Source organism: Budorcas taxicolor, chromosome 13 (assembly GCF_023091745.1).
Source record: "Budorcas taxicolor isolate Tak-1 chromosome 13, Takin1.1, whole genome shotgun sequence".
NCBI classification, from domain to species: Eukaryota; Metazoa; Chordata; class Mammalia; order Artiodactyla; family Bovidae; genus Budorcas; species Budorcas taxicolor.
Genome location: NC_068922.1, coordinates 7384501 through 7398214, shown reverse-complemented (window position 1 = coordinate 7398214; position 13714 = coordinate 7384501). Strand labels below are relative to the sequence as shown.

The window sequence follows — 13714 nt, the reverse complement described above, 5'->3', positions numbered from 1 at the left end:
CTCCAGTACTTTGGCCACCTCATGTGAAGAGTTGACTCATTGGAAACGACTCTGATGCTGGGAGGGATTGGGGGCAGGAGGAGAAGGGGACGACCGAGGATGAGATGGCTGGATGGCATCACAGACTCGATGGACGTGAGTCTGAGTGACCTCCGGGAGTTGGTGATGGACAGGGAGGCCTGGCGTGCTGCGATTCATGGGGTCAGAAAGAGTCGGACACGATTGAGTGACTGAACTGAACTGAACTGAACTGAACCAGTTTAGGGAGGGCAATCTGGTTTACTCTGTCAGCTTCAGTGTAAATCTCATCCTCAGCAAGCACAGCCTCACAGCCACGCCTGGGATAGCGTTTGCTCAATATCTGGGCACTCTGGCTCAGTCACTTTGACAGATAAAACTAACCATCACGCTTTTTCTGTTTGTGGTTTCTGTTGAATTGTCTTCGAGCTTTTTTATCTTTCCTCCTGCAGTATCTAATTTGATATTAATCTTTTGTTATGATTTAAAAAAGCAAGAACAAGATGTTGTGTTTTTCAGTTTTACAGTTTTCCTTAAAAAAAAAAAAGCTTTCATCTCTGTCTTGAAATTTCCCATATCTTCAACCCACTGTATCCATTGTTGACCTATTTATCATTGTTATTAATAACAATGTTTTAATTGTTTGAAATATTTGGTAATTCTGAAATCTGGGTAATCTGTAGGTCAGTTTCAATTAGATTTTTTGTGTGTGTGTGACCTTCGTCACAAATTTTCCATTTAGTTGCATGTCTTAAACTTTTTTTAAAAAAAATTACAACTTGAGCATGTGGATGATACATTTTAGAAACTATGATTTATCTTCCTTTGAATGATGTTGAACTTGTTCTAGTATGTAATTAAATTATTTGCAAATCACCTTGATATTGTCACAGCCTCGTTTCAGGCTTTGCTAAAGTGAATCTGTTTCAATTTTGTTCTTAATCCCAGAGCTGTCCCTTAGTACCAGCTGTGGTCTTCATTCCTAAGATACAGTCTTTCTGGGGTTTACATTGGAAAGTCTCAAACTTTGTCTTTCGTACAGTGGGTATTTACTAAAACATCTGTCCGCTTTTCAGCCATTATTTTCCTCAGTGAACTGTTTTTTGTTTTTTGTTTTTTTTGAATTTAACTGCACCAGGTCTTAATTGTGGCATGTGGGCTCCTCCGTTGCCGCTTGCAGGATCTTTGTTGTGGCATGCAGTATCTAGTCTCCTTACCAGGCGGCAGACCTGGGCCCCCTGCTTTGGGAGTGCAGTCTTGCCAGCTTGACCATTAGGGAAGTCCCTTCTCTCATGGAATCTTGCATCCTGTATGAACAGTTAAGCTCTCATTCAAGATTTCAGGGGACTTTTACATAGATTTGGGCTTCCATGGTGGCTCTGTTGCAGTGCAGGAGACCAGGGTTCAATCCCTGGGTCGGGAAGATCCTTTAGAGAAGGGAGAGGCTACCCACTCATGTATTCTTGCCTGGAGAAGTCCATGGACAGAGGAGCCTGCCATACTACGGTCCATGGGGTCGCAAAGAGTCAGACATGACTGAAGGACAGACACATACATAGATTTTGGGCTTCCTTTTGTGGGTTTCTCCTTTGCAGGATTCCTCTCTCCTTTCCAGTGACTTCAGTAGCCCCACACTCCTTCATTTCTGACCTGTTAAGGTAGTTTTCTACCTGAGCTCTATTTTTTATGCATCTCATAGAGTAGGGAGTGCCTCATGGGGAAAGCTATTTGAATTTAGATCTCACCCAGTGTGTTTCTTTTCTTTCAGTGATTGAATCCTCTCCTATTTTTGTCAGCTTTTGATCTCTTGCCTTCAAATAGGTGTGTGTTTTTTTTTTTAATTTAAAAATTCTGTCCAGAGTTTATAACAATTGATCTGTGAGTTAATCTGATATAAGCTATTTGTTTTGTAAATGTGTGAAAGTCGCTCAGTCATGTCTGACTCTTTGCTACCCCACGAACTATATGGTGCATGGAATTCTCTAGGCCAGAATACTGGAGTGGGTAGCCTTTCCCTTCTCCAGGGGATCTTCCTGACCCAGGAATCGAACTGGGGTCTCCTGCATTGCAGGTGGATTCTTTGCCAACTGGGCTATCAGGGAAGCCCTATAATAATAAAATAATATAAATAAATGTATCTAAACATTGTATTATTACTTTTTAATTGCATGGCATAGGAATATGTTGTTTTCTTAAATATTGGAGCATTCTCTGTAAACCTGGTCTTCCTTTATACTTCCATTCCCATTTGCAGTCTCCTGCCCAGTCTGATCGGAGAAGACTATGGCACCCCACTCCAGTACACTTGCCTGGAAAATCCCTGGTGGGCTACAATCCATGGGGTCGCTAAGAGTTGGACACAACTGAGTGGCTTCACTTTCACTTTTCACTTTCATGCACTGGAGAAGGAAATGGCAACCCACTCCAGTGTTCTTGCCTGGAGAATCCCAGGGACAGGGGAGCCTGGTGGGCTGCCGTCTATGGGGTCGCACAGAGTCGGACACGACTGAAGTGACTTAGCAGCAGCAGCAGCCCAGTCTGATAAGCACAGTTACCTCTTTGATTTGCTTTTCTCTGTTCCAACAGAAATGTTGAAATGTTTAGTAGTAGTATTTTTATAAGTAGATAAATGGTATCATACTGCAGTATCTTTAGTTAGTTTTTAGGTAAGTAGTAGCATAATATGATTTTTAAAAATATCTTTTTGTCAGTCAGCAAGAAGTATTTTGAAATCTGTCCATGCTGGTATATAGAGAGATGAATTAAGTTTAAACTGCTGAATAGCATTTTGCCAATTTATTTAGTTTCTTTATTGATAGGCATTTAGGTTGTTTCTAGTTTTTGCCATTAACATTGATGATTTCATGAATATTCTTATACACATCACTTAATATATATATATATGTTTCATTGTGCTAAATAGTTGGAAGTAGACTTACTGACTCATACAGGACGTGCATTTACCGTTTTGCTGGCTATCACCAGATTCTTAAGTGGTTTACTGTGTACTTTTGAGGAATCTGGCTGTTTACAGTTGATACCTTTGATGACCACATAGTAGCTCATACTGTGACCGCATACTTTGTAGGCCTTTATGATCAGGGGCAAGTTACCTCCTAGAAACTTTTCTCATGGAGATGTTGTGATTCCTTGAAATATGTAAATTGTAAAGAATTTCTACTCCAATTTCTGGTCCATAGCAATACTCAAATGTTGACTCTTAATATCACCCTCACCATATGCTGGATATGAAGATGATCTTGGTGATGTGATTTCACTAGAATTGATTAGGCTTAGCTCTGTAGCATTGACTGATATGATGATTTTAGTGATTGATCATATCTGGAGTTAGGTGTATCCATTAGAGCAGTGGTTTTCAGCTCTGACTGTACATCAGTCACTGGGGAGCTTTGAAATATCCTGAAGGCCTGGCTGCACTCAAAATCAATTAAAACAGCAGCTTTTAGATGGGACCCAGGCATCTGCCATTTTTTAAGTTTTGGAGGTAATTTCAGTGCATTCAGTTTTCAGAATGTCTGGGATAGAATATGTACATTCTTTTGAATTCTTCTAGAAAGTTCATTAAGGTTGAAGTTGAAAGGGATGTGATTTTGTTTTTCTTTGGTAAAGGACAACCTTAGTTTGTGCTACAAAGTTGCTACCATCTATTCCTTAATTTTAAGCTATGTTTTGCTTTGATAGGTCCTGTGGTACATCTTTAAATTAAGTAAAGAATAGATTAGGACCTCCTATTCTATCAGTTTATGGGCATGATTCTGCCACAAAGGATCCTGTTTTCTTCTTTTCTGTGGCTAGGCTGTGTTCTTATATTTCAGTAGTCTTTCTGCCTCTGTTTAGGATACTTTGGAAGATAACATGTGTTAACATATTCTATAGTTGCAGAGTTTTAGCATAGATATATCAACACTTAATTCCATGTGGCTAGTTAATATGGCCAGTTTCAAATTTTTTATTTTGAAGTACTTATAAATTCACATGCAATCCTAAGAAATAATACAGAGAAATTCCATGTTCCTTTTGCCCAGTTTCCTCCCATGGGAACATCTTGCCAAATTAATAGTATAATATCACATTCAAGATATTGACAGTCAAGATACACAGCACTTTCATCACCACAGGGATCGCGCATGTTGCTCTTTTATAGTCTCACCCACTTGCCTCCCACCTTCATCCCTTTCCTTGACAACTGGCAGTTACTAATCTTTCTCCATTTGTGTAATTTTGTCATTTCAAGAATATTATATAAATGGTGTCCTACAGGATATGAGTTTTTGGGAACTGGCTTTTTTATCACTTAGTATCATTTTCTTGCAGTTCATCCAGATGATTGTGCTTATCAATAGCTTGTACCATCTTAATTGCTAAACAGAGGATGTACCACTGTTTTTTTAATCCTTTATCTCCTGAAAGGCATTTGGGTGTTTCCAGTTCGGGGCTATTATAAATAATGCTGTTATAAATAAAAATTCATGTACATTTTTTTGTAAATCTTTTTTTAAATTTTGGTAAAATACACAATGTAAAATTTACCATCTTAAACATTTTTAATGGTACATTTCAGTGGCTTTAATTATATTTACACTGTACAACTGTGACTACCATCTGTCTACAAAATGCTTTTCATCTGAAAAACTGAAACTCTGTTTTCATTAAATGCTAACTCCTCCCTCGTGTCCTTCCCCCTGGCCCTTGGCACTCAACTTTCTGAGTTCTGTCCCTATGAATTTGACTACTCTAACCTTTTATAAGTGGAATTATACATTTTCCGTCGTGTGACAGGACTATTTCACTTACATCATGTCCTCAAGGTTCAGCCATGTTGTAGCACATGTCAGAATTTCTTTTTAAGGCTGAATAATATTCCGTTTTATGTATACACTACATTTAGTATATCCATTTATACACTGAATGGGTTGAAACAACTTGGGTTGCTTCTGGTGTTTGGCTATTATGCATAATTGCTGCTGTGAACAGAGGTGTATAAATATCTGCTTTCGATTCTTTTGGGTACCCGAAAGTGAAATTGCCAGGTTATTTGGTAATCCTGTTTTTAGCTTTTCAAAGAACCATTGTACTCTTTTTCACTGCAGTTCCACCATTTAAAATTCTCAGTAATAGTGTACAAGGGTTCCAGTTTCTCCACAGCCTCGTCAGTGCTAAGTCACTAGTTGTGTTCAACTCTTTGTGACCCCCTGCAGCCCGCCAGGCTCCTCTGTCCATGGGATTCTTCAGGCCAGAATACTGAAGTGGGTTGCCATACCCTTCTCCAGGAGATCTTTCCAACTCAGGGGTTGAACCCGTGTCTCCCTTAAGTCTCCTGAATTGGCAGGCGGGTTCTTTACTGCTAGCACCACCTGGGAAGCCCTTAACAGCCTCATCAACCCTTTTTATTTTCTGCGTTTGTTTGTTTTGTTAACAGTCATCCTAATGGGTATGAGATGGTATCTCATGATTTTTAGTTGCATTTGCCTAACGATTATGCTGTTGAATATCTTTTCCTGTGCTTGTTGGCCATTTGTATATCTCCTTAAATGTCTGTCTCTGCAAAGAGGAAAAAGCAGTAGCCTTTTAAATTCCCTGGAGGCCACTTCAGCTGGAGGGAGAGGCACTGCAACAATGGCTGTCTGTCTCTGAGTCTGTACCTCAGCCAGAACTGGCAATCAGAGTATAGATTCTGGTATTTGGAGGATAGGGTCTCTATTGCTCACCTGGCTCTCACAAGCTATGTGAAAGCTGCTGTAGGAATGTGTGTCTGGCTGCCTGCCACAGGGTTGGGAGTGGGGAGTTGGTAGAGGCTATAAGCTGAAATTCATCCAAATTAACCACAGTTTATATCCACGCCTTCCCCTGGAAACCTTCCTCTTTAACAGACTCCAGAGTTCCATAATACTTACATTAGACAGATTCTAGCAGGCCAGTTGTTGTCTCGGTGTGGGGACAGATTCCTGGTGCTTCCTACTCTGCCATCTTAATTCTATCTCGAACTTATTAATTTTATATTAGACCATTCTGATTTAGGGGTATTAATCTTATCTCATAACTATTTGCATATACCTTAAATTTTTTAAAATATCATTTATCATTTACTTTTGCATATGATATCTTTTGCCTTAAGACATTTAAAATTTTATGTGGTTTTTTATCAATGAACCATCTTTTAAAAATGTTTTAAATATATATATTTATTGAAGTATAGTTGACTTACAATGTCAGGTACACAGCAAAGTGATTCAGTTATACAAATACACATATATTATTTTTGAAATTATTTTCCACCATAAGTTATTACAAGGTATTGACTATAGTTCCCTATGCTATACAGTAAACCTTTGTTGTTTGTTTCATATCTGTTTTTTAATTTGGCTTCCCTGATAGCTCAGTTGGTAAAGAATCCGCCTGCAATGCAGGAGACCCCAGTTCAATTCCTGGGTCAGGAAGATCCACTGGAAAAGGAATAGGCTACCCACTCCTGAATTCTTGGACTTCCGTTGTGGCTCAGCTGGTAAAGAATCTGCCTGCAATTCAGGAGACCTGGGTTTGATCCCTGAGTTGGGAAGATCTCCTGGAGAAGGGAAAGCCTATGCAATCCAGTATTTTGGCCTTGAGAACTGGGGTCACAAAGTTTCATATCTATTTTTTAATTAGAAATCTAGCATTCTAGCCATACTAAGTCAAACAAGTAGAATCAAAATGTCATAATTTTTTAGTTAGGCAAAAATTCATTAGTTTTCAAAAAACATATATTATACATATTTATATATATGTATACAAAAGTTTTTCTACTAGATAGAGGCTTGAGAAAGAACATTAAAAAAAGATGGAGAAATTAGAGAACATAAGCTAAATAAAATGGGAACACTGAATATAAAATAGAAATAAATGAAACAAACTAGATAAAAGTAAAAGATCATCATATACTCCAGTTGTTTTTAAGCATGACTGCTCGTTAGAAACATCTGGACCTCTGGAGGAAAAAAGCAATACCTGAGCATTTGTATTTTTCAAAAAATTTCAAGATAATTCTGATATGCATCTGGATTTTAAAAAGTGATTACAGGTTTTTCTATTAATCCTAGTTCTGGTGATATAGAGTTCTATTATTTTTCTGTTGACCAATCATGATTAATACAATGGTATTCAGTGAGTGGTATTGTGAGTAATAGTTACATAATTAAAATAGTAGAAGATGTTTATCAGTTTTCACAATCAATAGCCAGACAAAAAATGAAAGATAATTGCAATTGCAAGCTGTAATGGCAACATGATTAACTTAATGATATAAAATAATTACATACAGTTTGGGGGAGTGGCCAAGCAGAGTGATGTGGTAAGTGGAAGTGCATACATGCACATGTTTTCATACACTCAGTCAGTCTGTGTCTTTTGGTTGGTGCATTTAATCCATTTACATTTAAGGTAATGATTGATATGTATGATCCTATTACCATTCTCTTAATTGATTTGGGTTTGCTTTCTGTAGGTCTTTTCCTTCTTTTGTGTTTCCTGCCTTCTCTAGGCAGGAACTGCTGTAGTTCCTTTAGCATGTGTTGTAAAGCTGGTTTGGTGGTGCTGAATTACTCTTAACTTGTGCTTATCTGGAAAGCTTTTGATGTCTCCATCAAATCTGAAGCAGGGTCTTGCTGGGTAGAATGTTCTTGGTTATAGGTTCTTCCCTTTTATCACTTTAAATATGTCATGCCATTCCCTTCTGGCTTGTAGAGTTTCTGTTGAGAAACCAGCTGATAGTCTGATGGGAATTCCCTTGTATGTTATTTGTTATTTTTCCCTTGTTGCTTTTAATATTTTATCTCTGTCTTCAATTTTTGTCAGTTTGATTACTGTGTGTCTTGATGTGTTCCTTCTTGGATTTACCCTTCCTGGGACTCACAGCTTCTTGGACTGGGTTGACTATTTCCTTTCCCATGTTTGAGAAGTTTTCAGCTGTATCTCTTCAAGTATTTTTTCAGGTCCTTTTTCTCTTCTCCTTCTGGAACCCCTATAATGTGAATGTTTGTGTGTATAATGTTGTCCCAGAGGTCTCTTAGGCTGTCTTCACTTCTTTTCATTCTTTTTTCTGTATTTTGTTCTGCAGCAGTGATTTCCACCATTTTGTCCTCCAGGTCATTTATCCACTCATCTGCCTCAGTTATTCTGTTGTTGATTTCTTCTAGTGTATTATTCATCTCTGTTTTTTAGCTCTTCTGGTCTTTGGTAAACATTTCTTGCATCTTCTCTGTCTTTGCCTCCATTCTGTTTCCAAGATCCTGGATCATCTTCACTATCATTATTCTGAATTATTTTTCTGGAAAGTTGCCTGTCTCTACTTCATTTAGTTATTTCTCTGGGATTTTAACTTGTCCCTTCATCTGGGACATAACATTCTACTTTTTCATTATGGTTAACTTTCTGTAATATGTTTCGTGAGACTGTGCTTCTTCTTGCTTCTTCTGTCTGCCCTCTGATGGCTGAGGCTAAGAGGCTTGTGTAACCTTCTTGATGGGAGGCGTTGGCGATGGGAAAAACTGGGTCTTGTTCTGGTGGGCAGGGCCTTGCTCAGTAAAGCTTTAATCCAGTTATCTGTAGATTAGTGGGGTTACTCTCCCTCCCTGGTAGTTGTTTGACCTGAGGTGACATAGCCCTGGGGTCTGCGGGTATGAAAAGGCAAAATGATAGGATACTGAAAGAGGAACTCCCCAGGTCAGTAGGTGCCCAATATGCTGCTGGAGATCAGTGGAGAAATAACTCCAGAAAGAATGAAGTGATGGAGCAAAAGCAAAAAATAGTACCCAGCTGTGGATGTGACTGGTGATAGAAACAAGGTCTGATGCTGTAAAGAGCAATATTGCATAGGAACCTGGAATGTCAGGTCCATGAATCAAGGCAAATTGTAAGTGGTCAAACAGGAGATGGCAAGAGTGAACGTCGACATTCTAGGAATCAGCAAACTAAAATGGACTGAAATGGGTAAATTGAACTCAGATGACCATTATACCTACTACTGTGGGCAGGAATCTCTTAAAGGAAATGGAGTAGCCATCATGGTCAACAAAAGAGTCCGAAATGCAGTACTTGGATGCAGTCTCAAAAACGACAGAATGATCTCTGTTTGTTTCCAAGCCAAACCATTCAATATCACAGTAATCCAAGTCTATGCCCCAACCAGTAATGCTGAAGAAGCTGAAGTTGAACGGTTCTATGAAGACCTACAAGACCTTTTAGAACTAACACCCATAAAAGATGTCCTTTTCCTTATAGAGGACTGGAATGCAAAAGTAGGAAGTCAAGAAACACTTGGAGTAACAGGCAAATTTGGCCTTGGAATACGGAATGAAGCAGGGCAAAGGCTAGTAGTGTTTTGCCAAGAAAAGGCACTTGTCATAGCAAACATCCTCTTCCAACAACACAAGAGAAGACTCTACACATGGACATCACCAGATGGTCAGCACCGAAATCAGATTGATTATATTCTTTGAAGCCAAAGATGGAGAAGCTCTCTACAGTCAGCAAAAACAAGATTGGGAGCTGACTGTGGCGCAGATCATGAACTCCTTATTGCCAAATTCAGGCTTAAATTGAAGAAAGTAGGGAAAACCGCTAGACCATTCAGGAATGACCTCAATCAAATCCCTTATGATTATACAGTGGAAGTGAGAAATAGATTTAAGGGCCTAGATCTGATAGATAGAGTGCCTGATGAACTATGGAATGAGGTTCGTGACATGGTACAGGAGACAGGGATCAAGACCATCCCCATGGAAAAGAAATGCCAAAAAGCAAAATGGGTGTCTGGGGAGGCCTTACAAATAGCTGTGAAAAGAAGAGAAGCGAAAAGCAAAGGAGAAAAGGAAAAATATAAGCATCTGAATGCAGAGTTCCAAAGAATAGCAAGGAGAGATAAGAAACCTTCCTCAGCGATCAATGCAAAGAAATAGAGACAAAGAACAGAATGGGAAAGACTAGAGATCTCTTCAAGAAAATTAGAGATACCAAGGGAACGTTTCATGCAAAGATGGGCTCGATAACGGACAGAAATGGTATGGACCTAACAGAAGCAGAAGATATTAAGAAGAGATGGCAAGAATACACGGAAGAACTGTACAAAAAAGATCTTCATGACCAAGATAATCACGATGGTGTGATCACACACCTAGAGCCAGATCCTGGAATGTGAAGTCAAGTGGGTCTTAGAAAGCATCACTACAAACAAAGCTAGTGGAGGTGATGGAATTCCAGTTCAGCTATTTCAGATCTAAAAGATGATGCTGTGAAAGTGCTGCATTCAATATGTTAGCAAATTTGGAAAACTCAGCAGTGGCCACAGGAGTGGAAAAGGTCAGTTTTCATTCCAATCCCAAAGAAAGGCAATGCCAAAGAATGCTCAAACTGCCAGTTCCATGCAACTGGACATGGAACAACAGACTGGTTCCAAATAGGAAAAGCAGTACGTCAAGGCTGTATCTTGTCATCCTGCTTATTTAACTTCTATGCAGAGTACATCATGAGAAATGCTGGAAGAATGGAAGAAGCACAAGCTGGAATCAAGATTGCCAGGAGAAATATCAATAACCTCAGATATGCAAATGACACCACCCTTATGGCAGAAAGTGAAGAGGAACTCAAAAGCCCCTTGATGAAAGTGAAAGAGGAGAGTGAAAAAGTTGGCTTAAAGCTCAACATTCAGAAAACGAAGATCATGGCATCCGGTCCCATCACCTCATGGGAAATAGATGGGGAAACAGTGGAAACTGTGACTGATTTTATTTTTTGGGACTCCAAAATCACTGCAGATGGTGATTGCAGCCGTTAAATTAAAAGACGTTTACTTGGAAGGAAAGTTATGACCAACCTAGACAGCATATTAAAAGGTAGAGTCATTACTTTGCCAACAAAGATCTGTCTAGTCAAGGCTATGGTTTTTCCAGTGGTCATGTATGGATGTGAGAGTTGGACTGTGAAGAAAGCTGAGCGCCAAAAGTGTTGAGGCTTTTGAACTGTGGTGTTGGAGAAGACTCTTGAGGGTCCCTTGGACTGCAAGGAGATCTAACCAGTCCATTCTAAAGGAGATCAGTCCTGGGTGTTCTTTGGAAGGACTGATGCTAAAGCTGAAACTCCAATACTTTGGCCACCTCATGCGAAGAGGTGATTTATTGGAAAAGACCCTGATGCTGGGAGGGATGGGGGCAAGAGGAGAAGGGAACGACAGAGGATGAGATGGCTGAATGGCATCACCTACTTGATGGACATGAGTTTTAGTGAAATCCAGGAGTTAGTGATGGACAGGGATGCCTGGCATGCTGTTATTCATGGGATCGCCAAGAGTCAGACATGACTGAGCGATTGAACTGAAGTGAATGGTAAAGTCCAAGACAGTTTATGCCCACAGGTTCTTTCCAGTACCTCTATCCCTGTGGTGAGCCCTTGCCAACCCACACCTCCACAGGAGGCCCTCCAACACTACGAGCAGTTTTGTTCAGTCTCCTTTGGGATTACTGCTCCTGTCCTCTTGGTCTTAGTGCATGCAAAATTTGTTTGTGCCCCCCAAGACTGAAATCTCTGTTTCTGTCAGTCCTCTGGAAGGCCTATAATCAAAACCCTGCTGGCCCTCAAGGTCAGATTCCTTTGGGAGTTTCAGTCCCTTTGTTGGTTCCCCAGGCTAGGAAACCTGATGTGGGGTTCAGAACCTTCACCTTAGTGTGACAACTTCTTTGGTACTATTGTTCTCCAGTCTTTGGATCACCCACCCAGCGGGTATGGGATTTGATTTTATCTTGATTGCAGCCATCTCTCTGTGGCTTCTTCTTTGTCTTTTGATTTGGGGCATCTTTTTCAGTGGGTTCCAGCATCCTCCTGTTGTTCAACAGCTAGTTGAAATTTTGGTGCTCTTTGAGGGGGAGATATGTGTTTGTTCTTCTTCTCTGCCATCTTGAACCAGAAGCCCATCAATGAACCATCTTTTTGATGGATTTTGGCTTTGATCACATTCAGTGTAAAATACTCCAAAGTTAAAAACAATAAAATTAAAGTCTTTCTCAAAAAGACTGATATAAAAAGACTGATATTTATGTCTCATGTGTGATGGTTTAATCTGTTTGGACTTCTTTGTTTAGATTTTATATGTTTAAATTGTTATTATATGATTTCAGTTTTGTGTGTAGTGTGAGGTAGGAATTTATTTGTACTATTTCCCCCAAATAGGTAACATATTGCGCCAAGAAAGTTTACTGAATAACATGTAGATTTCCAACTGGTATGAAATATCAGTGTTATTCACAAATTCTCTTAGAATATACATGAGTGTGTTTGTAAACTTATTGGTCAGTTCCATTACCCTTTTTTTTTGGAGGGGGGGGGTATCCATTATTACAGTATTGTTCTTAGACTTTGTTTTGATGGCAGCTCTGGTTCTTTTTCCACCTAATTTTCCTAACATTTGTTTTTCCTTATTTAACATTCTCTTGTTTAATCTTAAAAGTGATATGTTAGAGGATCTTTGTTATTTTTCCACTGTTGTTATGATTAATTTACATCAATTAATATGTACTTAAAAGTACAATGAAACTTTAATCATTTTTTTATTAGTCAATTTTCATTTATATTTACCTGCACATATACCCTTTCTTTTGCATGTAATCCCCCACCCCTCTCCTTACCTTTCTTTTTGTCTTTGAGCTTTCACTTTGTATTATTTTGTCTGTTACTGAAGCACACCCTTTAGTATTTTCATTAGTATAGGGTCTGGCCAGTGATGAATTTGTTCATTCTTGTTCACCTGAAGCTATTTTTATTTCACTTTAATTTTTGAAAGTGAATTTTATTGGATATGGTGTTCTGGGTGAGCAGGTATTTCAGCACATTGAGGAGAACCATTTTGCCTAAATGCACTTGCTCTTGGGTTAGAGGGTAGGGGTGGGTTTGCTTGGTTCTAGCCTAGCCTTCCTGTGGGGGATCCTTCTTCTGGATTGGACTTATGGCTGTCCTTCATGTTGTGGAATCAAATTCAATTGCACTAGTTTTGTCCAATGTTCACAGTGCAATAATAATAGCTTTAGCCCTTAGTTTATCCCCAGAAAAGCTTGATATTTTTAATAAGTTTTTGTTTTAATGCTTTTAAGGTGGTAATTTTCATGTTTTGTCCAGTATTTTTGATAATATTTGGTGGGAGAAATTCTCTTAATAATTTAGCCTGCTATTATCAGAAAACTTTGTATTCTTTCCAATGTTATATTCTAGTTTGTAATTCTCTCATCAGGTGAATCTAATTGTTTAAATCTGTATGTTAAATTTTAAAATTCCAATGATTGTATTATTTTTTTAAGAAGTTCTGTTTGGTTCTTCTTCAAGTCTGTCTGGACATTTTATCATCTATTTTTCCTTAGTTATACATTCAATATCTTCTTATGTCTATGAGCATAAACATATTTTATACTCTGTGTATGACTGATTATTCCAGTATATGAAGTCTTCACAGGTTGGATTACACTTTCTAATGTTTGGCTGATTTTTATTTTCCATATGGGATGATTTATTTCTCTTTCATTTTATGATTTTTTTTTAAACTATAGGCTCATGTTATTTGGAACATGGAAATTCTTTGAGGAAAAATGCAGGTTTTTCCAGGGAGTATTTGCATTTGTGTTTAATGAGTCTTTGAGGCATTACCTCACCAAAATCATTT

At 38.7% G+C, this 13714-nt stretch overlaps 1 protein-coding gene across 1 annotated transcript in view; it reads left to right on the top strand.

Annotated features, from left to right (window-relative positions):
• The window catches only part of TASP1 (taspase 1), a 254366-nt gene that overhangs the window by 60641 nt on the left and 180011 nt on the right, over nt 1–13714 (top strand). The window lies entirely within an intron of this gene.